Genomic DNA, 27790 nt, shown 5'->3' on the forward strand with positions numbered 1-27790 from the left:
CATGAGTGGGACAAGGGCACAGCCAGTCGCATGCACACTGCTCATGAGTGGGACACGGGCACCGCCAGTCACATGCACACTGCTCATGAGTGGGACACGGGCACCGCCAGTCACATGCACACTGCTCATGAGTGGGACACGGGCACCGCCAGTCACATGCACACTGCTCATGAGTGGGACACGGGCACCGCCAGTCACATGCACACTGCTCATGGGTGGGACACGCACACAGCCAGTCGCATGCACACTGCTCATGAGTGGGACACGGGCACCGCCAGTCACATGCACACTGCTCATGAGTGGGACACGGGCACCGCCAGTCGCATGCACACTGCTCATGAGTGGGACACGGGCACCGCCAGTCACATGCACACTGCTCATGAGTGGGACACGGGCACCGCCAGTCGCATGCACACTGCTCATGAGTGGGACACGGGCACCGCCAGTCGCATGCACACTGCTCATGAGTGGGACACGGGCACAGCCAGTCGCATGCACACTGCTCATGGGTGGGACACGGGCACCGCCAGTCGCATGCACACTGCTCATGAGTGGGACAGGGGCACAGCCCGTCGCATGCACACTGCTCATGAGTGGGACAGGGGCACAGCCAGTCGCATGCACACTGCTCATGAGTGGGACACGGACACTGCCAGTCACATGCACACTGCTCATGAGTGGGACAGGGGCACAGCCGGTCGCATGCACACTGCTCATGAGTGGGACACGGGCACCGCCGGTCGCATGCACACTGCTCATGGCACTGCTCATGAGTGGGACAGGGGCACAGCCGGTCGCAGCACACTGCTCATGGCACTGCTCATGAGTGGGACACGGGCACAGCCAGTCGCATGCACACTGCTCATGAGTGGGACACGGGCACCGCCAGTCGCATGCACACTGCTCATGAGGGGGACACGGGCACAGCCATTCGCATGCACACTGCTCATGGCACTGCTCATGAGTGGGACAGGGGCACAGCCCGTCGCATGCACACTGCTCATGAGTGGGACACGGGCACCGCCAGTCGCATGCACACTGCTCATGAGTGGGACAGGGGCACAGCCGGTCGCATGCACACTGCTCATGGCACTGCTCATGAGTGGGACAGGGGCACAGCCCGTCGCATGCACACTGCTCATGAGGGGGACACGGGCACAGCCGGTCGCATGCACACTGCTCATGAGTGGGACAGGGGCACAGCCGGTCGCATGCACACTGCTCATGGCACTGCTCATGAGTGGGACACGGGCACAGCCAGTCGCATGCACACTGCTCATGGCACTGCTCATGAGTGGGACAGGGGCACAGCCCGTCGCATGCACACTGCTCATGAGGGGGACACGGGCACAGCCAGTCGCATGCACACTGCTCATGAGTGGGACAGGGGCACAGCCGGTCGCATGCACACTGCTCATGGCACTGCTCATGAGTGGGACAGGGGCACAGCCCGTCGCATGCACACTGCTCATGAGGGGGACACGGGCACAGCCAGTCGCATGCACACTGCTCATGAGTGGGACAGGGGCACAGCCGGTCGCATGCACACTGCTCATGAGTGGGACAGGGGCACAGCCGGTCGCATGCACACTGCTCATGGCACTGCTCATGAGTGGGACAGGGGCACAGCCCGTCGCATGCACACTGCTCATGAGGGGGACACGGGCACAGCCAGTTGCATGCACACTGCTCATGGCACTGCTCATGAGTGGGACAGGGGCACAGCCAGTCGCATGCACACTGCTCATGGCACTGCTCATGAGTGGGACAGGGGCACAGCCGGTCGCATGCACACTGCTCATGGCACTGCTCATGAGTGGGACAGGGGCACAGCCGGTCGCATGCACACTGCTCATGGCACTGCTCATGAGTGGGACAGGGGCACAGCCCGTCGCATGCACACTGCTCATGAGGGGGACACGGGCACAGCCAGTCGCATGCACACTGCTCATGGCACTGCTCATGAGTGGGACAGGGGCACAGCCAGTCGCATGCACACTGCTCATGGCACTGCTCATGAGTGGGACAGGGGCACAGCCGGTCGCATGCACACTGCTCATGGCACTGCTCATGAGTGGGACAGGGGCACCGCCAGTCACATGCACACTGCTCATGAGTGGAACACGGGCACAGCCAGTCCCATGCTGGGCTCGCCGACAGGGCTGTGTGAGAGTTGGTGCCATGTAAAGCTTGGCCAAGTCACTGCCTGTGCTATGATGCCTGTGAAGGCCTGGGGTACATGGCACGCTTGCTTCCGAGACACCGGGCTGGGGGCTTTTAGCCGAATTAATGAGATGCTCTGCTAGAGTGGGGCACAGCCAGCACTGCCTCTTCTTCTTGATGATAGATGCTTATCCATCAGCGGTGGCTTTTGGATACCGAGGCTGGAGCCTCCCCTACCAAAAAAATCTGGATTGAAAGTGGATTGCTACTGGATTTTCCCAAACATTTAAATCCTCTTTAAATCCTATTTAACTCCAGAAACTCCCATTGTACTGAGAGGATTGCTTTTGGCTTCTTTTTGGCTTCATGCACCCTGAAATATGTTAATTAGCAATCCTCAGTGGAATGCAATCCCAAAACAATCCAAGCAATCCAATCCACTAAAAATCCAAAAACAATCCAATCCCCAAACAATCCACTAAAAATCCAAAAACAATCCAATCCCCAAACAATCCACTAAAAATCCAAAAACAATCCAATCCCCAAACAATCCACTAAAAATCCAAAAACAATCCAATCCCCAAACAATCCACTAAAAATCCAAAAACAATCCAATCCCCAAACAATCCACTAAAAATCCAAAAAGAATCCAATCCCCAAACAATCCAGCAAAAATCCCAAAACAATGCAATCCCCAAACAATCCTATAAAAATCCTAAAGCAGTGCCATCCCTAAATAAATACAAAAGCAACGGATTACATCTGGCTTCCTTTTGGCTAAAGGTACCCTCGTAGAGATCCAAAAGCAATGCAATGCAATCCCCAAATAAACCTTTTGAAATCCAAAAGCAATTAATGTAGTCACCAAATAATACTTTACAAATCAAAACAAAGCAATCCCAAAAATATTCTTTAACAATATAGGCATTGTTTCGGTTTATGAGCTGGAAATAAATTTAGGAGTTTTAACAAAAATAATGTTTACTATAATCCTGAAAAGAAATGCTTAAAAACACATTTGGTGCACCTTGTTGAATTGGGCTTTAAAAGCGTCACTGTGGCTTAATTGCTGCCCATTTCAGAGAGTTGCATTTTGAATTGCCTTTAGAACAATAGTGATGACTAATTAGGTCACAGTCATTTAGGTAAAATGGCCATGAAAGTCAAGACCATGTAATGGCATATAAACTATATTTAAAAAGAAGCGACACGTTTTCTTTTCCCCGACTATATTTATTAAAAAGAGGCAGAGGTTCAATCGGACACTGTGTACATAGCACAAAAACACAACTGTAGCAATCCCAAACACGGGTGCTTCACAATTTAAAAATAAAGGGTGAGAGGGGACCCAGAACCAGTCAGGTTCGGTCCAGCCCAGGGAGCAAGGGTGATAGGGGACACGGAACCAGTCCAGGGGTGTCACACGAGTATACAGGCCCAGCCTAGGGAGCAAGCGAGTCCGGTGGGGACCAGCCCAGGGAGCAAGGTTGAGAGGGGAAAGAGAACCAGTCCAGGGAGTCACACTAGTATCCAGGACGAGGCAAAAGAGCAAGGGAATGTGGAACTACACTTGTGTAGAAAAGACGAGGTTTGGCTCCTTCTTCATCCGGTAGTTCCCAATTTTGTGTTGGAGGGCTTTTCTGCACTCGGATGCAGAGAGTACTGGAAAGCCCATTTCCCTGGCTTTAACATGGATACATTCTGAAACGCAAAAAAGATTTGTGTAAAAAGTTTGAAAAGAGCAAGCAAAGTACTTTTTGGTTGACACATGGCTGTGAGAAATAAAGCATAGGCAATTTTCACTGTACACCCTCTAATGTGCTTTCGTAATTCGAATTACTACATTTCTCAAAGCTGTAAATCTGGTTGAAACCATGGCAATTCCTTAGAATTTAATATAGATTAGTGTCACTTCCCCAGGAAGTGGCTCTCCGTTTATCTTCTTTCCATAATTGGTATATTGTGAAGAAATTACCAATCTCGTGTTTCCCCCATGGACAGTGCATTGGTAAAGGAGCCATACAAGCAAAACAAATACACAGGGTTTGAAATTGAGCGGAGCTGGGGGCTATTTAGCCCTGTTTGTAGCCTTGAAGAGCCTGGTTAGCTTTACACCATGCTTACCAGGAGCTAAATTTGGCTCCCGGGCCAACTGATGCCGATATTATATACCTATGGGAATTTAACTATGTGCGTGCTTGCTTTTGTAACAATCTAAAAAAATAACATAGGACACCACTATGACATTTGAAGCTTAACGGGTCATAAGTAATGGACAAAGCAATATGTTTGCATGTGGGCATATAATGAGTGATGGACAATAACCGGTTAATACATGAGCCACAGTATTTGAGCTACCTTTTCCCACCCTCTGACACAGTCGTCTAGAAGCCCTATGGCTTCATAGGAATGTTGGGGAGGAGGGTTTGAGATTGGGGTGGAGACACAGAAGCCTACAACCGATAGTATTTGGATAGAGAAAAAGCATTTATTTATTTCATAAGGGCACAAACCAACTTTTGGTTAACTCCAATGGCACTTACCTCTGATGCAGTTGATGGACCAGGGTTGGGATTTGTATCGGGAAAACTTTTTCTGTGGCTCCTGTCCGCCTCCTCTATATCCACTGAACGGCCAGTTCCAAGCAGTGCTCAACTGCTACCTGCTGACAGGAATCCACTGTGTCCCAGTATGCTGAAATAATAGCACAAATATTAATATTACACATTTTAATACAGTACGCATTCTAATGACAATTACCAAGACCCGGAACCAGCGCAGGGAGCCAGATGGGTACCCAGACACAGCCCAGCAAGTAAGGAAGTTTGTTAGGAACCCACCCATGGAAGTGTCTCGGGCAGGTGCCAGTCTTACCTGAACTTCTGAAATGGTGAACACCTAGGCACACAAAGCCAGTAGGCGTTTGGTTATTTGCCGAAATATTGACTGCCCATGGTCATTTTAATCCCTATGGCCATTTACACCCAGATCCTGCCCCTCCCAAAATACCTCCTTATGGGAACTTTGAGCTCACTTTAATCAAGCCTTATCAGACTTTGCGCTTAAAGTGCCTGCGCTTAAAGTGCCTGCCTGTGATTTTCAAAGCAGTATTCTAAGAGTTAATTACTTAATTGGAGTTGTAAACCCACTACTGCTGTGATAAAAAAAATGTCTTAACCAGGTCTGCCTTCAGCCACAAAGCAGTTCAACGAAGCAACTGAACAAGTCTGGAAGTGTTAAGATGAAAAAAGTAGGATATACCCTAAAGTATGGGTGCATAACATAAGGCCCGCGGGCCAGTTGCGGCCAGCCATGCCGTTTTGTCCGGCCCGCCAGCAACAAAGACTTTCCTAATGGAGGGCGGCCGGCAAGCAGCATCGGCCCCCTCCATTAGGAAAGTCTTTGTTGTCTTCCGAGCGTGTGTGTTTGTTGGATCTTTGTGCTGCTTGTATGTTGAGATCCGGGGGTGGGGTGTGTGTCGGGTCTGCCTGAATGTTTGTTTTTGTGTGCAAGTCCAGTGTATGTTGAGATGCGGGGTTGGGGTGTGTGTCGCGTCTGCCTGAACGTGTTTGTGTGCAAGTTCAGTGTATGTTGAGATGCGGGGTTGGGGTGTGTGTCGGGTCTGACTGAATGCGTTTGTGTGCAAGTGCAGTGTGTGTCGAGATGCGGAGGGTGTGTGTGTGTCGGGTCTGACTGAATGTGTTTGTGTGCAAGTTCAGTGTATGTTGAGATGCAGCGGTGGGGTGTGTGTCGGGTCTGCCTGAATGTGTTTGTGTGCAAGTGCAGTGTGTGTTGAGATGCGGAGGGGGAGTGTGTGTCGCGACTGCCTGAATGTGCTTGCGAGTTTGTATGGTGAGTTGGGGGTCTGTATGCTTGTGAGTTTGTGTGCTGAGTTGGGGGTGGGAGTTCGGGTCTGTATGGGTGCATAGTGTATTGGTGTATGCTTGTGGGTTTGTGTGCTGAGTTGGGGGGTGGGGGGGTTCGAGTCTGTATGGGTGCATAGTGTATTGGTGTATGCTTGTGAGTTTGTGTGCCGAGTTGGGGGGTGGGGAGTTCGGGTCTGTATGGGTGCATAGTGTATTGGTGTATGCTTGTGAGTTTGTGTGCCGAGTTGGGTGTGGGGGGGTTTGGGTCTGTATGAGTATGTATGCATGGTGCATGCTTGGTGGCATGGGGCATAGTGTTTGGTTGAGGGGTGGGTGTCATGAGCATAGTGTTTGGTTGGGGGTGGGGGGGCCATGGGGCATAGTGTTTGGTTGAGGGGTGGGGGAGCCATGGGGCATAGTGTTTGGTTGAGCGCCATGGGGCATAGTGTTTGGTTGAGGGGTGGGGCCAAGCCTCCCGCCACGCCTGCTGCGCCTACCGCCCCGCCCACATTTACTTTTCAGCCCACTATAGCCATCATGTAAGGTACTTTTGGCCAACTGTCAAAATCAGTTGTGCACCCCTGCCCTAAAGAATAACCATTTTACTCAAATGTATGTTGCTTTATAACTACTTCTGCTGTTCAAATACAACATTGTGCTTTTGTCAGGCTGATCCAACAAACTGAGCCAGGATAATAATAATAATAATTTAGCATTTATATAGTGCTACGAACCCTCAGGTATCCGAGTGCTGCTTATTATTACCCACTGTGTGTGGTGCTCATTTATCGACCTCGGAAGGATAAAAGGCTGAGTTTGGGGCTGCCGGGATTCAAACCTGCGTCAGCAGGCTCTGCACAGATGTCAAAGCGACTGCGGTTTGATCAATCATCTCCACCAGCTTTTCAGAGGTGCTGGGCATTCAGTGGAATGGACCTGGTCGTGAAATGGCACCATCAATGTGCAACCGCATTCATGTGCCATCGTTCAGGCCATTTGCCAAAAAAAATTGCAAAGACGAAAGCAAACCAGCCATTGCTAAGTGCTGAAGACAGACATGTTTACATTCCAGTGGTTGCGAATGTGCATGTTCCATGCCACAGGGGGGGGGTCTTGCAACAGCCGATTAAGGAAAGCAGAAGGCAATATTTCTAAGGCATCTGGCAAGGGAGAGGCAGCCATGAATGTAGAGCATCAACAGGGAAGGGAAAGATGATTCAAGGGGAGATGGACCACCACGGCGCCTGCCCATTTTGCCCCATTTATCTATGGGGGCGCACTCCCAACACCCACAATTACTTAATTTTCCCCTACCCCAAACCCCATAACAAAAATGCAGCAAAAAAACCTGGCAAAACGGCCTTTCACCAAATGCAGTGAAACAGCTGTGACCAACTACACCCAGATGATGGCACACGATGTAGAGCTAATGTGTACTGTGTGAAACGCCTCAGGTTATCCTTGTGGCTATCTTTCCAAACCACCCCCCCCCCCCCACTTATTGTCCCATTCAAGTGCAGGCTCCCAAGTTAGACCTGGGGAAAAAGGGGCTACATATGCACGAACTTTCTTAATCTGTATGAATTTCTTAGAGGACAGCCAAATGCGGGTAAATTGAAAGGGATGTGGTCGTTTTGAACACAGTCGTGGCCTCAGTGAGCTTTCAAAATGCACAGTTGGGTCAACATATTCATTAAATTAGCTCCCCCCCCCCCCCCATCGAACCCCACAGATGCTGCTCTAACTGCACAGCTTCCAAAGTAGGATTTACGACTGTAGGCTCCTTTTCTTTGAGGTGCCACCCATGCGTCATGTCCTATACATTGGCCCCTCCCGAAAACTCAGCTGGTTTTGTGATAAAGTGCAGTTGTGCCAGTAAATCAATTGCAGTAGGTCTAGGCGCGCCCACTGCACCCCTTCCCTCCCACACTGCCTATGATACACATACACCCAATCCCAGCTCCGAGTACAATTGCAGCTGCATGGTACGTTGATGTGTTTTGGACTGAAACTCCCAAAAGCCATAGCTGGCATATATGACGCTGGATCATTGAAGTCGTATGAAAACAATGGAGCACAATGTTGCAGACACGTGTGTATATTATATGTTCTCCTGTAAAGCTCTAGCCTGCTTGAATATCACTTGTAAAGCAGGTTAGAGCTGCGCCGTGTGAAAGTAATGAAATGTGCCAGCAGCCTGTTATCCAGGGAAGGAAAACATCCCGGTGTCCTGCAGATACACGCACTGTGCCGGCCTTTAGCAGGAGAACATATGATATACACCAAGGGTCTGCAACAGTGCTCCCTGCTTGGAGGCTCACGGAGAAATGGCGTCGCTGGTCCAAGGAGGCGGATGGGGGCGCTGGACGTGGGGAGCGCGCACTACAAAGGCAGAGTCTGCCTCATAAATCAACACAACCTGTCTGACTCCCGAGAGACACACTCCTCACTATGCAAAAGGCTCACTCTGAAATAAAGCCTAAAACGTGTACATCAGCTCCTTACCCAATGATTCTGTCTTTGTTTATCGATCCCAGCAGCATGATCCACGCTCGAATCTCGTCCGCCATTGCTCAGCTGGTGTCCAGTGTTCCCAGGTGGAAGGAAAAAACGCGCTGCATCGCCGTACGAAAAAAGCCCAAAACAAGCTGACCCACCCAAATTAACCGAAAAAAGCAAGCGCACATGTAAACGCCATGAGTGGGTTTCAAAAGTAAGAAACAGCACAATTCAGAAACATAGAGAAAACACACATATACTAAGTTAAAATAAAAAGTAGTGTTAGTGGCTTGTTTTTACTGAGAAAGAAGTCAGTAAAAAAATCCCCAAAACTCCTGCAGCCCAAGACAAACAAATCGTTGCTTGGAAAAAATCCCCCAAATCCAAAATAAATGGAAAAAAAATCTGAAGCTTGAAAACTTTTAAATAAAGACACAATTCTCTCAGGTGTCACTTTGAACATTTCTCAAAACTGCCATTTTCTAATTTCTGAGCATTTCTCAAAACTCTGCCATTTCTGACTTACAAAAGTGTCTTTATGCTTTCAGTAAATCAGAAAAGTGGTACAGCCATCTGGGAAATGTGCAGCTTACATAGGAAAGACTTGCACAATAGATGTTAACGATACCTCACAGGCACCGTATTTTAACTCCTTTTCGCGCTCTGCAAGGAGAATCCCCAGGCAGTGCCTGTCCTGCACTCCTCAGAGGCACTATGGCCATTGTCAGGCCATATTAGGGACACTGGAAGCTTTGATGTCTGTACCCCCACATTCTTAATGTCACAGAATACGGTGCTTTTAGGAAAAGTGTTGTTCCACCAAGGAACAATACTTTTCCAATTTTACATGGACTTCAGAATTGGGCCCATGTTTCGGTAAAGTGAAAAGCAGTTTACATTTTAAAAATGGAGCACCTGCAGCCCAGCAGGTCTGCCAAGGCAACCTGACCCGAGATGAAAGCTACATGGAGACAGCCCAGTGAGGGAACTGCAAAGCCCTCCACCAAAGGTCCCATGCCCTGACCTGCACGATTTCATATGAAGAGAGCCATGTCTACATTGCCAGGATGCTGCCAGGCCTGGACTGGCCTACAGGGCAATGCCTATATATTTTTTTATTTGTATTCCGGGATTTGTAGCGCCATTACAACGGCAAGACTACAAGTCCCAGAATGCAAACATAAAATTAGGACAGTTACACGTTTTCAACGATCTGTGTGTCCCGGATACGCATTTTTATTACACAGTGCTGGGTGTGTGTGTGTGTGTGTGTGTGTGTGTATATATATATATATATATATTCATTCAATAAAAAACATTGTTAAGGGGACGTTATGGTTAATTTCCTATGGGTTTAGCAACTTAACCATAACTACATGGCCGCTACAGCAGGCCATGATATATATATATATATATATATATATATATATATATATATATATATATATATATATATATATATATATATATATATATATATATATTGTGGTCGTACGCCATTTCAGGAAATCAGCCCATCAAACAACAGCAAGTTCGTTCACTTATCCAGTATATATATAATTTGATGTACAGGGTACAAATGGGGACAATGGTTATATGTTGCACAAGCGAAAACAGTAAGACTGGCTGTGTATGCATTTCAAATAGTGTTTTAATAGTCATAGTGCTGAACGTATTTAGAAGCTGCCATTTGCTGGACACATGAGTATGGTGTGCACGAACTGAAATAGTAACAAGTATTATTTTTTTTACAATTGTGTTCCTTTCGTATGCAGGCTATATTGAATCTGAACAAATATCAGGAAATATTTTACTTCATGAAACGTTTTGTTTTACATGTTCAATACATCTTGGATGTTTCCCGGTGCAGCACCCAGTACCAGGGGCGCCAACTTGTGGTTATCCCGGGGACAGCCGGCAGCGAAAAAAGCCCAATTTTAAGAATAGTTTGCGATACATAAACATGTTTCATGGTGATGCTCTTGTAGTAATCGGCAAGTCATCCCAGAATTATCCCCAAATCATCAGGGCTTAACATGCTCTTCAAGTAATCAGCAGGTCATCCCAGAATCATCTGGGGCAAACCTGTTGATGCTCTTGACGTAATCGGCAAGTCATCCTAAAATCATCAGGAACAAAGAGTTTTCTAAAATAGGGATGATGTTGGCATCATCAGCAAGTCATCCTAAACCCATCCCCAATTCATCACCCACCATTCTGAGACATTTGCTGATGACTTTAACAGCGTGATGACTTCTGATGATGTGGGAATGACTTCTAATGTAGTTTGATGATCATCGGATGACTCCAGGATGGTCTCTTAAGTCATCCTTTTAGACCTGGGTTTCTCGACCATGCACGTGCTGCCTGCCTGCTCTGAGCCACTGTCCTTTGATCCAACAGGCAGTGACACCCAGTACCCCATCTGACCCTTCTACAGGGTCATTGATTCTGGCAATTTCAGTACTGTGGTCAATGGCCGCAACATTTTGCAATGTGTTTTTACAATACATGCACGGTTTCTTCAAAGATCCAGCTCCGGTCACTGTGGTACCAAACTGTTTAGTGTTCAACCCTCAGGCGCAGCGTTTAGATGGTTTTAATGGCGCGCTGAACAGTTTGAAGTGAATAAGTAACGCATGACACAGGATAAGCTTCGCGTTCAAAGACAGCAGTGAGATTGAACTGCCATTCTCTTTTGCCCAGTAGACAGATGTTTACAGTTGTGCCCTGCCCTGGAAATGGGAGAAGGAGACATACGGGGAACCGGCTGTGCCATAAATCCCCAGTTCATAGTTGTGCTGGGCTAGATGGCGAGTGCGCCTGCTTGTGTTGACGGGTGAACTTTGTTTCTCGATCAGCACACTGCTCCGGGGCTCACCTCCTGAATTCCTCTCTAACCCTCCCTCAGCAGTCCCTCGGGCCACAGAATAAGTCCGTCAGAGCCTCCTTCCTTTCCAGCATGACTTTGAAATAAGATTATTTTTTTCCCGCATCTCCCCTCCATGCCCCTCGATATTCGTGGAGTGCGCAGTGCTCCAGATTGTGTCCAGATACACATCCACATAAATAAAGGTGCCCTAAACGTGTGCACACTTACCTCTGGTATGGTATTTATCTCGTTTTTCGTGCCCACAAGGAGCACGGCCACCATCGTATCTTCTTCTTCCGCCGCCATTGCTGCCCACGCTGCCAGGCCCGAGAAAAAAAAGCCAAATGACCCTGCAAAAGAAGCCCAAAACAAGCCGACTCCCAACTAAATAAGCAGGAAAGAGCATTCATTTAAAACGCTGTGGTAAGGTGTCAAAATTAAGACATTTAACAGAATACCATAACTATACATAGAACAGAGTGTATACCCAGCAAATTTAACCCCACTCTCCTCAGAAACTCTTTTTTAAAACACATTTTGTTATGAACAGCACAGTTAAATTGCATTCTCTTTATTAGTCAAACAATGACTAAATGTAGGTGACCATATTATTACCACAAAATACATTTTGTTGTGTGTCTAATCACATTTGCAAACCCCATGGAGCTTAAATACAAAAGAGGTAGCAGGCACACCTCTCTAGAATAAACATGGCATAATAACCTGTTCAATGGTTTTTACCCACTTGAGAGTCCGCAGCCATCACTTTTTGCTCACTGTACTTTTCACAAAGGAGGAATATCCATTTGCATATCAGTCTTTGTCCCGCCCACAAGGACACTACAGCACCAAAATGCCAGGCAAACCTCCTTTGAACAAGAGTACCAACAGCAACCCCATACACGTGTTTCAGCCTTGTTGGGTCCCATCAGTGAGGTGGAGCTGTGCCTCTCTGAGCACAGTGAGCAAGGGGTCCACGTCTGTGTTCTCCCAGGTAATGGAGGATGACCAACCCCAAGTTCCTTGAAAAAATACAAAAAAGGTAGCAGGCACTCCTCTCTAGAATGAACATGGCATGATAACCTGTTCAGTGGTTTTTACTTGGAGATTGGGCTTATATTACTTCTGGTACTTGTAGCTTTCCAGTGAAAATGGGGAGGAGGATGGGTTGGGGCAACAAAAATTGTGTTTTTTTTCTTTTTCGTGTTACACATATTTCTATAAGGAAATGTTTGTCAGCGTGGTTTATCATGTGATTTGCATACTTTTTAAGCCATCTCCATCAAAACCCAGACATGTCCACAAGCTGTAGCTGGGAAGATATGTGGTTAAGTACTTTAATTGCAAGACTGGACTCCAATCCTGATTTCACCACTTCCCTAAAGTGTCTTATCATGGGAAAATCATTTTGATCTTGCTGCCCCCAGTCTAGTATACCTTGAAATTCTGAGACGATAATAGTCTCCAGAGGCACAGTAAGTGTGTAATATACATTTAACAGTTGAGACACTGCAAATAGGCCCGTCAGCGATTTTGCAGTTTTACCAGTGCAATTTAGGGGAGAAGACAAGGGAGAACAGACAGAGGATCTTCAGGCACGTTGCATTTGCATCGTGCAAGTGCAATGGGAAAATCGGCAGCTATTAACCCATGGCTGTATTTCTTGCTCTCCATTATGATGTATGCACCCCACAGGTGCCTCAGACTGTTTTGCATTGTAAGCAAAGGGTCCCCCAACCATCATGTTGAATTAGGCCCCCATACCTCTTCGGCCAGGCCTGACTATAAGACTGGCCTACATTGTACATCCAGTTTGGACATGTTTTCTCACTGTGATATGGCATTTTTAAAGCTAAACCCAAAAGGAGTGTTTTCTTAGGTGGGGAGACTAGAGCTAGGAGATCCCAGCGGAGCTCGGGCCAGCACAAGCCTCACCTAGGACTCTGGCCTAACCCCCCATCGTGGCCCAGTGCCTGCCAGAAGCAAGTGCCGGCCACTAGCCCCACCTGGTAATCATATTATTTCTTTTCTGCTTCTTTTCTGCTTGGTTTACTTACATCTGCATAAGAAATGTAAATTATTTAAGAGTACCATACATAGTATTTATTGTTTGGGGTAGAGACAGTAGGCTATTCAGGCATGGTTTGCTGCCAATGATCCAAATGTCACAAGGCATAGCCGGAATGTTGTTATCTTTCTCCCTTGTTCTCTCCTGCCCCCTTTATTTTGTCTTGAGGTGCCTTGAAACACCATTTTATGTGTAGGGGACTTACAAAGTATCCAATAAATAAAAGAAAGAAATAAAATAGTAATTGCGGGTGCATTCTTTTTTTTCAAACGTAACAGAACAGATATACAGCCAGGGGTGGTAAACAGAGGAGCACAGAGGAGGGGTACAGCTGTACCGGGTGGCAGGCAGGAGACAGTCAGCCACCATCCAGCGAGTCAGGTGGCGCGATGGGAGATGGGATGGCCGAGGTGTTAGCATTCCTTCTACCCATTGCTGCAAATTGATACACCCTGAATGATAGCGACTGGGCATTATTTACTGGAGAAATTAGTTAAGTGCAGTTTGACATTATTTTTCCAACATTTAAATGAAGTAAAAATGTGTGCCTATGTTACTGGATTGTTTTTACAGAGATACAAGTTGGAAAAAATCAAAAATAAATCTTCCAATGTAGCCTTGCTTGCAAAAGAATCCAAAATAAATGCAGTAAAAATGTGTAGTGTTGCTGGATTGGTTCTATTGAGAAACAAGATGAAAAAAATACAAAATAAATCCTGTAGAAATGCCTGCCTGCCAATTAGTGTTAGTGGATTGTTTTTACTGAGAAACAAGTCAGTAAAACTCCAAAATAAATCCTTTAGAAATGCCTGCCTGCCAATTAGTGTTAGTGGATTGTTTTTACTGAGAAACAAGTCAGTAAAACTCCAAAATAAATCCTTTAGAAATGCCTGCCTGCCAATTAGTGTTAGTGGATTATTTTTACTGAGAAACAAGTCAGTAAAACTCCAAAATAAATCCTTTAGAAATGCCTGCCTGCCAATTAGTGTTAGTGGATTGTTCTTACTGAGAAACAAGTCAGTAAAACTCCAAAATAAATCCTTTAGAAATGCTTGCCTGCCAATTAGTGTTAGTGGATTGTTTTTACTGAGAAACAAGTCAGTAAAACTCCAAAATAAATCCTCCTACCCAAGGCAAATAAATCCTTGCTTGAAAAAATCCCCAAAAAATCCAAAATAAATCCAAAAAAAATCTGCAGCTTGAAAACAAGCCAGAAGCAATCCCAAAACAATCCAAAAAGTGGATTTCTTTTTTACTAGGGTCATTACTCCATCTTCTCGGGTTGAGTGTGTAGTCGCGGTTTGGGTTTCTTCTTGGTCTATGTGGTCTTGTCGCAGTAGGGCTGGTTTCACAGGGTCTTCTCAGTGATGGGACACAGTCAGTGAGATGTCAGGACTTATAGGTCTGGGGCGGAGTCAGTCACGTGGCAGGCAGGCAGTGTGGTGGGGGCTGTTAGTCACATGTCTGCGGCTTGAAGCAGGAAGGCAGGGAGCTAGCAGACAGTTTGAGGTTGGTTGTTGCCCGGTTCCCCTGGGCCCCGACCGACACGCAGGCAGGGGTGGACTGGGACCCAAAAGAGGCCCCGGAGCTCATTTTCAAAGTGGCCCCATTTTACACATTTTCAGCAGGACCAACCCTTTTCCTATGGGGAAATTTGGAAATACCACACAAAAGACGCCAAGGGTGCAGAGGCCTACCAGGAAATCTGCAGACTTTCCTATAGGCCAGTCCACCCCTGCCCAGAGTGCAGAGGCCTTCTGGGAAGGCTCCAGAGTTCCCTATAGCCCAGTCCACCCCTGCCCAGAGTGCCAAGGCCTTCTGGGAAGGCTCCAGAGTTCCCTATAGGCCAGTCCACCCCTGCCCAAAGTGTAGAGGCCTACCAGGAAATCTGCAGACTTCCCTATAGGCCAGTCCACCCCTGCCCAGAGTGCAGAGGCCCACTGGGAAATCTCCAGAGTTACCTATAGGCCAGTCCACCCCTGCCCAGAGTGCAGAGGCCCACTGGAAAATCTCCAATTTCCTATAGGCCAGTCCACCCCTGCCAGGGTGCAGAGGCCTACCTGGAAGGCTCTAGAGTTCCCTATAGGCCAGTCCACCCCTGCCCAGAGTGCTCGTGGTAGTAGATTTGGAAAAGTCAGTCACAAAAGAAGCTCGAGCTGGGCTTTGCAGGAGTCAGTCACGTGGTAGGTTGGATTAGAGAAGAGGTTAGGTCGAGGGCAGGGGAAGGTGAGGCCCGAGAAAGGAAAGCAGCCCTCATGGCCACCCAGTCACCTGTCAGGCTCACTGGTCGGCGGAGGGGGGGGTGGAGGGTGGCAGAGTCAGTCGCATTTTGCAGACTCCCTTCTCCGGCTGCAGCCCCCCCAACACCCCTCCGTGTTTTCCACCCTTCTTGGCATGCTCGCCCTTCCGGCTGTATCGCAGGATTTGAAAAACATGTTCTCCACACGAAGGGGCTTCTTTCGCCGGATTTGTTTGATGTTTTTATTTCTGCAGGCAAGGAGCGGGGCTCTCCCTATGCCACACTGTCCCCTGGTGGACAGAGAAGGCAGATGACCTTCGCAAAGCCAGGCTTCGTATATACACATAGACACTGCTCTTTTCACCCTCTGAAGAACCTTCTGAACGTTGCTACCTGCTGCCTCGAAAACCTAGCCAGACCCCCCCCCCACGTCTACACACCAACACAACGCTGGATTTCTTGCAATGCGAAGTTCCTATTCCTCGGTTACAGGTCTATCCATAACCTTGCCACCCCAGCCCCTCGACCTTTAGGACTGCATATCGCTTTCCACCCCCCCCCCGTCCTTAAACTCTGCGATCCTCTTCCCCCCACAGCCTTTCAGTCCCCCCCCACCCTCCTCGTGCTTCGTTCTACTGGCCCCTCTTCCCTGAGCCCCCTCCGCCCCCAACATTAAAGCTACCCCATCAATGACATTATTTAAGACCATATTAAAACGGAGAGGGAGCCCCTCCCACTAATTGACCCCCGGTCTTCCCCTTCAAATAATGTCTCACCCACTTGTACAATGATGGGGAGGGGGGATAGCTCAGGGGCAACGCCTTTGTCTTGGGAGCAAGGCAGCGCAACACAGGTTCGAATCCCGATCCCTCACTTAGAAACACAATGGGCCTCATTACGAGGAAGGAGGTAGCCAGGCCTCTTTTTGCGGGAATTCCGGGTACCGGGTCCGGGTTCACTGAATGGGGAAATACCGGGCCATTCCGACCTTGAAGGGCCCGGTATTTCCCCATTCAAGGAATCCAGACCCGGTCCACCCCCATTCCCATTTCAGCCCCCATAGGGCTCGGTGGGAATGGGGATGATGCTAACAACGGGCCCGTTAATGACGGGCCCGTTGTTAGCATGCTGGGCTGCTCGCGGGACCCGCTAAGGATATCTGGTAAAACCCGCGAGCGGTCCTTGTAATGAGGCGGTAGCTCTACCGGCCCCGTTAACCCCCTACCGCCTTCCTCGTAATGGGGCCCAATCTGTGGTACTAAGCGCGTTATAAAAGAATCATTATGATGCACGTGCATGCTCAAGTGCACGTTACATGTATACCGGCCCATGTCGCGCGCTCTCTCTGCACACCACCCTGCTATTATTAAGGCAGTCTACACAGAGACCACCTACCAAGGACAGCTTGCACGAGTGAAAGAAGAGCTCTCAATTGCACAATCAGACTGGATACTAAAAGGGAACCAGATAATAATACCAAATGTTCACAAGGCCTAGTGGGACCGCCCTTGGATTGTATTCTGCTCATCACTGTTATCACGTTCCACTGTCTTACTGTTCCCTTGTTCCCTTCCCTTTGCCCTCTGGGCGCTTTTGAAACACAATTTCTTGATGTATAAGCGCCTTACAAATGCCCAATACAATAAAATAAATAAATAAATCTCCCCTGCAACCACGAATAGTAGTGGTGGCAGCCCACGAGGGACTACCAGGGCATAGTGCCCACCAAGAGGCTCCACAGACAGAAGGTATGGTTCCCCGGCATGGACAGCACCCTCAAAGCCTGCCACATCTACAACCCCACACAGTCCCCAAACCCTTCCAGATGACGTAGCTGCCTGAGCATGTGTGGGAAGAGGTGGCGATAGACTACATTGGTTCTCTCCGATCGGGCATATAGGTCCTGATGGTACTGAACGAACGATCACGGTACCCAGAGATACAGCTGCTGCCGTCAACATGCAGCTACATTTGTGATCCTAGCGTTAGACCACATCTTTTCAATCTACGCCATCCGGAAAGTAGTAAAGTCAGACAATTTATAATTGCTCTTTTATAACGCAGTTAAGACCAATGAGTGGTTTCTAAGCACAGGATCGGGATTCGAACCTGTGTTGCGCTTGGTTGTCTTGCTTCCCAGACAAACATGTTGCCTCTGAGCTATCCTTCCTCAGACAATGGGTCCCCCATTCACCGGAAATGACTTTAAAGAGTTTGCCCGATACACAGGGTTCCACCACCGGAGAGGGACACCCCTGTGGCCTCAAGCAAACGGGGCCGTCGAAAGATTTATGGCCAACATCAAAAGGGTGATGAGGGTGGCTAGTAGCACACACAAACCCTTAGAACAGACTATCTCCCAACTATTTTGTGACTTCAGAAACACACCCATAGGACAAATGGTTTCCTAATTAAGGAAACCCGCGGCCCCTGCACACTATCAACAAGGGCCGAGGCCTGTATGGAATCATAAAGGATAGTAGAGGTATATATTTGTATTGCTATGGAAGAAATACAGATATATCCTCTTAGTTTTCTAGGTAGTTCCTGGTTCTTTAATTTAGTGGTTTTATTTTCCTTGCGATGGCAGGGAAATTTCTCTGAGATGACCCAATTAATATCTGACAATTCATTTGTTTATCTAAAACAGATATTTATTCAAATTTTGACAAAAAACATTCAATTTTGGTCTGGCCCAACGTGTTTCGAGTATTGCTTTCACTCTTCATCAGGGACATAACATTCTTTTTTTCTTACACAAAATGAGTCTTTAGATTTTTTGAGAGTGGGAGATGTATTATCCAAGGATGTTCTCCTAACTGGGGGCAGCCCCACTTTATACTGGTTAGCGGGATGGTAGGGCATCCTGGTTCATCTTGTATGTGTTATTTTGAACACCCAATCAGGCATATACTGGAGCTGTAAACTTAGTACATAAGAAGTCTTCCCCAAGTGTTAATGGTTGGTTGTAAAATTATATTCACCTTAAGATGAATTGCCTATAGTCAAAATCTGAGATACTTGAATACATATGTGAATAAGGTGTGCATCGTGGTGAACAATTCTTTCAGAAACACACCCTACAGCTCAACAGGAGCTTGGCTAGCAGAACTGATGTTCATAAACAGCGCATGAGAACGAGACTCACACACACCTCACATAAGAAGACAGATACAGGAAGCAACCGGACATAAGAAGGAATGACGAGGAGGCAAAAGACAGGATGAAGAGGGTCGTAGACCACCGGCAGAAGGCACAAGCATCTGATATCCTGAAAGGGGAGACCATCCCAGTTCAGCAGTCAGCGACCCACAAAGGGAAGCCTCCATTTGACCCTGAGCCACCAAGTGTGCCAAAAATAAAAGGTTCCATGCTCACTGCCACCCGGGCTGATCAGAGGGTGACCAGAAATGTGTCTTCCTTTAGGAAGATCAATGAGCAAGGACCAAGAGAGCCGAGTGAGAGAAGGATAGATAGAGACGAGACCAATGAGGAGTCCGGGTACCCAGGAGACGAAGAAGACTCCCAGGCAGAAGACATTCAACAAGGAGAAGAGCGGAACAACACCACCCTGAGGGCAGACGGAAGGCCACGCCGGACGATAAAACGCCCAAGACGGTGAGTAGAAGAAATGGGTCGACCTGTTATTACTTCATGGGGGGCCAGGGGGATGTAGTGTCTGCTTTCAGATAGCACGTGTCACCACAACTCAATGCCTGTTTGGGCCATGTGACCACACGCCATGTGAGAAACGACGTCCCGCCAATAAAGTTAGTTATACTTGCAAGACGATCTGTGTGGATACGTGTGTCATTGATCGTGCCGCGTAAGGACATCACATATAATCCTGGATAAACCAAATCAAATGTTTTTTTTTTTTTTTTTTTTTTTATTTATTTGTTTTTGGTTTTACAAGAAAACCTTTACAAAAAAGTAGTGCATTTCCTTAGATAAAATTACAAACTGTTCCCAAATCAAATGTCTGTGACTTCTGACATCCTTGGCCCCAAGCCACCACTACCCTAACTCCCTGAAAGAAACCCAGGAGTTGCCAAAAGGTGCAGGGTCAGAAAAATGCAATAACATATTGTTGACAATGTGGCATATGTTGTATTGCGCACTCATTTTGGCATTGAAATTGATGTTTTATGTTTCCTCACATTTGTTCTAAAGAAACCTACAGAAATCGGTGCACGCACAGGTACAAGTTGGCATTGTGCATGATAGGTGGTTAGCATTATCAGATTAAAAAGGCTCTGTGTCCAGTGCAGGAAGTCAAAAAAAGGTGCTTTGAGCATCCACTACCTGGGATGGGGTGGGCTGCGGTGGAGTAAATAGGCTTGTAAAATGATGGCCTGAAAAAACACTACAATTTATAGCAATGACTTGAAAGTGCACAAATCACATAAAAATCAACCTGACAGTATATACATCCTCTAAGTATAATGTTGTGCAAATAGCGTATGAATGGAAGCCTACAAGTACCAGCATGCAAAGTACTCAGAGCCTATAACTGTTAATCTTGGTTTTACAACTGGATTTTCAAGAGTCAAAGACACAGCCCCACCTTGTGCCCACACTCCCCACTGTGCTCCATCTGACTACTGTGAACATTGGAAAAAAGTTTCAGTACCTGCAAAGAATAAAAATACAGTTTTAAAGAAAAAAAAAGGTTAGCACATTCTAATCCCATCCACCGCGGACCTCCATGGCCTGTGCAAGCGAGATATGGGGAAATGGTCTTGTGCAGGGAAATGGCTTGGTTGCACGCGTAGGTCTTTATAAACATAATCGAAAGATAGCGTGGAACAGAGAAGTTGGATGTGAACGGATCATCAAGGTAGGCCAATTTAAAAAGCGTGCTGTCTTTAATGGGGACTGGTTTGGTGGTTTGAGATTTCTGGTTCATCCACCAGTCAGACGGTGGTGGTGCGGCACCAGTGGCTTGGGGAGTACCAAGGGAGCCTTTGCAAATGTAGACGTGTGGGGCCGGTGGGATCACCTGTCCTGCAGCGGCCACGAGAGAGGATGTATGTGGACGTCAGCTTTACAGCATGCAAGAGTAGAAACAAGAAGCACCGGGGGAGGGCCGCGGCGCCATCCAGGCTGGAGATGAAAATGACTCGGAGGGCAGAAGGGAAATGAGCGGGAAGCATACGCAAGCGTGCATCAGTGTGGCCTCTCAAATGTGGTGCCAAATCGATGATGATGCGTCTTTGACACAGGCGTGTATCCAGCTTGCTGCTGGGCATGATACGATTAAGGGTCTAATTCATGGAACCTTTAATGCGGTGCGAAGTGACTTTGCGCTGCCAACAAACACCCTGATTCACGGAGCGGTGCAAGGCGTATTTTTGCAGTGCAAAGGCCCCATCTGCAGGGCAACACGAGCCATGAACCTGGAAAGGGAATCGGCAGTTAAAAGCCTCATGTTTGCATTCATTATTTGTTTTCTAGAATGCTAATATTGAGAAGCCAGCGGGGGAGGGGATGTTGAAGTTCTTGCTTATATGAGATGCAGATCTGTAGCTAAGAAATGTGCCCCAAAGGAAACAGTGACAAGATGTTCACAGTTGCTGCCCAAATAATGGCTCCACAAACTCACACTTAAAGGGACAACGTCCCATACTCCCTCTGCTGATCTGGGTCTGTTGGGGTGGGGGGGTTGTTGAGCAGTGCCTTAAGTGGCAACGGACAATGAGGTGGGGCTCATCAAGAGGGCGTGGGCCATTGCCTGGGCCTGTTAGGCCATGCCCCCTTGACAAGCCCCGGCTTAATGGGCTCCAGGCACCCCTGCCAGGCAGTTCAATGGGGGAGAGGGTGCTGATCTCTGCATCTATTACCTAAAAGGATGCCTGCCAGGGAACATCAGCCATATGTTTTCAAGCTTAATGGTGGCACTACACCTTGCCAGGCAATCCTTTAAGAGATGCAGCGATCACCGTTGGGTGATCGCTGCATCTCTTAGCTAAAGGGATGCCTGATGAGGGGCAGCAGCACCACAAAGGCAGAAAAGGTGAGGCCGCTGGAAGCCAAGGCTTTTTTTCCCTAAAGCCTGAAGCTCCCGCAAACAAGCTGGGGTTTTAGGCATTAGGAAAAAAAGGCCTTGGCTTCCAACAGCCTCGCCTTTTCTTCTAGAATGGTGGCAATGGCCCAGGGCATGTCTTGATTAAAGGGATGCCTCGCAGGGGCAAATGCCAGCATCATAGAGAAAAGGCATTTTTTTCTGAAGCCTGAAGCTCTCGCACATGAGCGAGAAATTCAGGCATTAGAAAAAAGCCTTGTCCTTTAGCAGCCAGGTGTTCCATGGGACATTATGGGACCCCTGGGGGTCCCGCCTCAGACCCATATTTCTGAGCCTGCCCTGGCTCTGCCCCGGTTAGCTCCGGCCTGTTAGACCACAGATCTTTTGCAAAATCAAGCCGGGGCTCTTAGGAGGGCATAGCCTAACAGGCGGCATTCAGCTGAAATAAGTGTTGCCTCTTAATATATATGTGCCAACCCTCTGCCAAGCCACACCCCCTTTCAGACACACCCTCCTAGGAGCTCAGGCTCACTTTTGCAGACTACTTAAAGAATTGACATGGGGTCTTGTTCTATTGGCATTTCTAAGTATGTATGTGTGGGGTGCATTTAAAGGCCCTAGACAGAAGCCCCTCTCACTTGAATAGCAGAATTTAAACACTGCCAGCAAAAATGTGCTTGTTCTTTTATTTCATCTGAATGACAAGAAGTTCTAGACTGCAACCAAAAACGGCCTTGCTTTACTTTTATGTCCCATGAGGGGGCAAGAATTTCAACACTACAACCAAAAACGTCTTTTGCTCTCCCTTGCACATGAACAGCAGCCCTTTAAACACTGCAAACGAAAAACGGCTTGGCTTTTTCTTTGTGTTCATGTCAAATTAAAGAACCAGGTGAAAGGGGGCCTACCCCTCATTATCAATGGACCAAGAGCAAATGCAAACTTGCACAAAAAGGAGAGAAATCAAAGAATCCTGTGAACCTGCAAGACAGGGTTTTAAACACTAGAAGCAAAAAGCTTGCAAACGTGTGAAAAGAAAAACTGCTTTAAAAAGCCACAGTGGAAAGATAGCACTGCTCAAGCAGAAAATGTCAGGGAAACATGATGGGGGTGGGGTTGCCCAAGCAAATGTATATTACGTTCCTACCCACAAGACTCCAATCACCTTCGAAGAGACACATACTACAGGAAAAACCAGTATGGGCTAAGGCAGGAAACTTCACAATTAAAGCCCTGCTTCCAACTGGAAGTCACACCTACCAGTGAACCTTCCCGCAATAAAATGTGATGCTGCTGAGGGCGTCATAATTCCCTTCTCTACCAGACATGAAGGCAGGGGCCCAGACATTTCAAAGGTAGCAAAGTGTGGCTAAAGCATGACCAGGAGGTGTGAGCCCTTCCTGCACCCACTTCAAAGAGCAAACTGAAAAGTTCAAAAGGACTAATAAAATCTCTGGTTACTGGCTGAGCCCAGAGGAAGACAGATGGCTGTGTGGGGGGGGGGGGTGAAGGGGCCCTCCCAGAGGTGGGACTGACACCCCAATTAAAAATAAAAAAATGATTTAATTCTAGGCATTTTTGCAGCACTCAAAATGAGAATTAATTTTGTTTTCTGATTTTTTTTCATGTCATTTCCAGGCGGTTTTAAAGGTATTCATTACATTTTCCTAGGACTGTGGGGACTAAAAAGGCCAGTCAGACTAGATTTCTGGCTGATCTAAAAATGGGACAAATGTGACAGTTAGTGAAAAGATGGAAAATGAAATTAGGAACATGCTTGACCATTTGCAAAGTCATAACTGTTGTACATTTTATGAAAATGACAAAAATGTGCCAAATGGCCATGCTACATCGTACGGAGTTGGCGATCAGCTCACCTAATTCCTTATGACCAGCTAAAACCGCATATCTGTTTCATATGGTGGTGGCTAGTATAGGTATGAAGTTATGATACATAACTAGTTTTTGCCAAAAAGTTGAGCTGAGAACAAAGCAGTGTAATAAATGCAAACAGATAGATGGTCCACTCTTCCCTTGAACCAATCATGATGGGGGCAGAGAGAGGAATGGTAAACTGTCCTATCCGAACGGCAGGGATAATTACAGGGTACTCCCCCTAGATTGTAAAGTTAGTGATGTCATTCATGCTATATAAGAGGGACTGTACTAGGAAGGAGACACACCAAAATCCGGGGAGACAGGAGAAGGAGGACAGAGAGAAGGTGGCTGAACCTTACCATTCTTGAGAGTGCAGTGACCGGACCCCTTGCCCTAGCTGTCCAGAGTGTCCTGAGATCCAGCTGGCTTTCCTGAATCCCAAACTAAGGCATGCATTGCAAGTAGCATATACCCCAGCCCTAAATTGCATAAGACCTCTGTTTTTGTAGTATTGCATCCAATATTTCTCCCATTGAAAACCCCATTGAAAACCCCAAACAAGTGCCAGTGTAATTCTATTACTAGCCTTGGTATGTTTGCAGATCTCCTTTGTATAACCTCTGAGTTGTCTGTGTAAATCCCTAGTTTTTTTTTCAAGTAAATCAATTAATTCCCCATTGAAATCCACAGTTCAAGATTGTTGAAGTTAGAAATCAACTATCTTGTCCCTGGTGTTGTATTTAATTATTCTAGTCATTAAAGTGTTGCCTCAAAAAAATTAGCCTCCTTGTAACTGAAAGCCGAATTTGTCCGTGTATTGTGTGCATTACCAAACAAATTCCTATTTGCATCTGTCCTATTAAAACCCAAACCGTTCCCATTGTGAGCAGTCCCTTTTGCCTAGAAGTCTACCTGCTATGTGCCTCTGTCCTTGTCATTGAAAACTGATTTATCTATTGTGAGCTAAATCCCTCTGCTGAGCTGGCTGTCATAGTAAACCCAGTGTAAAACGAATTTCCATTTGCCACTGTATTTTTCCCTTTTGCGTTTGCTTTTTCTCAAAACCGATTTTCCTACTTCATTTCTATTTTTGCCCAGGTGTGCTGATTAGTATTCTCTAAACTTTCCCTATCTCCTAAAGTGTAAGCAATTCGAATTTCCTTTCATTCTGTCATCTAGCAGTTGTGGGTAATAATCAAAATCTCATTATTCCATTTTGCTCCAAAAACGGGTTTTCACTTTCTTTGCTGGCTTCCCATCCAGGGGTGGTGGGCTGTACCCCAAATCCGATTTTCTCTCTCTATTCCTACTCCTTGCTGCTGCCTTCCATTCAAAGGAATCAAGTTTTGCTGATGTTTGGGGGTGACTGTTGCAGGGGGGAGTGTTTAACTGTTGGTACTATCATTTTGTGATAAATTGTTCTTTTTCTGTTTTGCCACCATTATAGACCTCTGGGAACTGTAATAGGATATCTTAACCTCATTTTTCTGTGGGGATAATTGCAGGTGTGTTGCCACAACATTGGTGGCTGTTGTTTGAAATTCCCTTTTCATTGAATAATAAATTAATGAATATCTTATTGATACACAACGGCCTAATTCCTAGTCCATTGTGACTCAGGGTGTTTGTGGAGGTGGGTGGGAGACGGGTTGGAGGCCTACTCAAAAAGAATCTGTAGTATATCAAAAATAAACAGTGCTTTATTGTATGCCACATTCATTGTTGGGGAAGGAGTCCCTGGCTGGAGTGTGCCGTGTAATAAAACCGTGACATATGCTCGGCGGGGCGCGGTGAGAGGATGCGCGATGGCCTTGAGATGTGCTCAAGCAATCCTATGTAATGTGGAGTCCTGATCGTACTGGGTATGTTAAGACTTGACCGCCAACTACGAAAGACTAGGATTTGGCAAGACTTATGCCCTCTAGTTGAGTCCCAGAGTGAATGTGCACAAAAGATGAAAGCAGAGGGCCAGATGGAGGGAGGTTAGAGTAGGGTTGACAACCTGCTTGGCCACACTTTGGTGTACGACGTCTGCCTTTCCTCCTTGTCACCCTGTGTACTAATAGATGGGAGTGGCAAGTGCCAGTAGACTGAGCTGGAAATGGAAAACATTTATTGGTGGAAATGTCATTTATTAGGAAGGGCGGGGCAAGTTGCGCAACACAGTATCTCTATATAGAACCCAATCCTGGCGATTTGCATAAAAGCAAAGAGCATTATGGGAACAACATGATTTCCACAATTTTAAATGTTAAACATGTCTTATAGTGATTCATTAAGAAAAACCTTTAAGTGAATAATGCAATCTTCTATTTTGATTGGTCACAATATTCACCGTAATAAAGAGATGTCTGTAAAATGCAGGACATATATACCAGTTTGAACAGCTCAATACCATATGTGATTCTTTGGCAGTTTCTGTATGCAGGTTCCAGTGTTCTGTTTTGACCCGTTGGAATTCACTCCTGAAATGCAACATGTGGCCTAAATTGCCTTTTTTTGGGGTCCTGCTGAGGGCTCCAAGGTACAGCATCATACTGCAATGTCATGAAAAGATCTGGGTGCTGTAAAGCGAGAGAGCCTCAGAGCTGTTATGTGGGACCCACCCAATGTGTATTTCCCTTTTAAGATGGGTCGTGACTGCGTCATGACCGAGCTATTAAAGGGAGCTCCTGCATGCACGTGCCACAGAAGGGCTGCAGGCTCCAGGAATGGAATGACTGAGTCTGTGTCTCATTTCAGGCCTGCAGGCCCACACTGTGTGATCATGGCGTGGGGCCCTCTTGCCAGCATGGTGGACAGGGTTCGCACAGGCTTGACTCGGTCCGCCCTGCATCTCAATAAGACCAGGTGATACCCCAGCAATCTACCGAGGCGATGTGCCTGCACCACTGGGGCAGGCTCGAGTGGTCTCGCCGGCCCCCATAACAGGTGCAAGCAAAGGGTGTGCCCTGAACACCCACACATGCCTGGTTCTACAGATGTGATCTCAGGGTAACCCTGGAGACACTTTCAAGTGAGGCAGGCTACTTTTTACAAGCTCTGAGCTAAGTGCTGGCCTCTGTGCATGCTCTTCTGCCAACATGTGAGTCATGCTAGCTACATTTGTGGGGTTCTACTAACTCCCTACAGGCTGGGCCTTCCCCCTTGAAGTGAAGGCATGACGCATCTCAGAGGGAAGTGCTTAACCTAAGACACAGTTCAACAACCTGCAGCTCTCCGGATATTTTGGGCTATGACTCCCATGGTTCCTCTCGATTGACTTTGTTGGCTAGGGCTGATGGGAGTTGTAGTCAAAACATCATGTGAGCCGAAGGTTACAGACCACCGACCTGAGTAAAATATAAGCACCAGCTAAAATGTACCACAGGTTCTCTCCACACACACAAACAATTTTGGGATGATGCATTGTGAAAACAAATACTGGGCCACACTACGAACCTGCCGGTATCCTGACGGTAAACCTGCTAGGATACCAGCAAATGCTATTACCGTTTCCGGCACTCGGTCCGGAGGCATTGCCACAGGATTGTGAGTGCCGGAGTGACGGTGTAATTCCCCATTCATGGAGGGGATTCCATGGGGGGAATTGCCATCATTACCGGCAATACCGGTGGCGGTAATGATGGCATTTTTGCCGGTAAGGTGCGTGCCTTAACTCCAGCTTTTGGCTGTAGGTAACACAGGGGCTGCACCTCAAACCTGTAGTCCGCCGGTCCGGTAGAGTGTCGGTATACGTTTATACCGGTACTGTAATACCGGACCGACCGATTTATAACAAGGCCGGCTGTTCTTTCAGTTACCGGACTGTCTCCCAGACCTCACGCTCGGCACGGAATTCGGCATTCTGGTGAAGCATTCAATGAACTCCATGCGCCCACATAGATGCCTACATGTCAGTGACTCTGGATAGCCTTTCAGAGGTGAACCTCACGTCACTGCTCCAGCTTCACCGTTGCCTTCTTGTGAAGCCCTCCTGATGTGTGACTGACTCTGTCCCAGGACCACAGGCCTTCTGTGTCAAGCATTACATGCAACTCACTAGCTATTTATCTCAAAGGGAAGTTTGACGGTATCAACTCTTCTGTATTGCGTCGTGTTTAGCTCTTCTTTGCCCTTAGTGGCAGGGACTAGATATATGTTGTCAGGAGAAATATCAGACACCCCCCTCCAAAAGGTA

General features: G+C 47.2%; 2 long non-coding RNA genes across 3 annotated transcripts in view; one reads left to right on the forward strand and one right to left on the reverse strand.

Annotated features, from left to right (window-relative positions):
* The window catches only part of LOC138527369 (uncharacterized), a 201295-nt gene that overhangs the window by 20667 nt on the left and 152838 nt on the right, over positions 1-27790 (forward strand). The gene's annotated exons all lie outside the window — the stretch shown is intronic.
* Positions 3376-11742, reverse strand: LOC138527030 (uncharacterized). 2 transcript variants are annotated; one of them, XR_011283803.1, is made up of 3 exons: positions 11629-11742; positions 4707-4857; positions 3376-3864 (listed from the first exon to the last, which is right to left on the reverse strand). It is a non-coding gene; the product is annotated as an uncharacterized lncRNA (long non-coding RNA). The 2 variants fall into 2 exon arrangements; XR_011283802.1 differs by lacking the exon at positions 11629-11742 and adding an exon at positions 8535-8672.

The sequence above is a fragment of the Ambystoma mexicanum genome, chromosome 14 (assembly GCF_040938575.1).
Source record: "Ambystoma mexicanum isolate Mex_15411 chromosome 14, UKY_AmexF1_1, whole genome shotgun sequence".
Taxonomy (NCBI): domain Eukaryota; kingdom Metazoa; phylum Chordata; class Amphibia; order Caudata; family Ambystomatidae; genus Ambystoma; species Ambystoma mexicanum.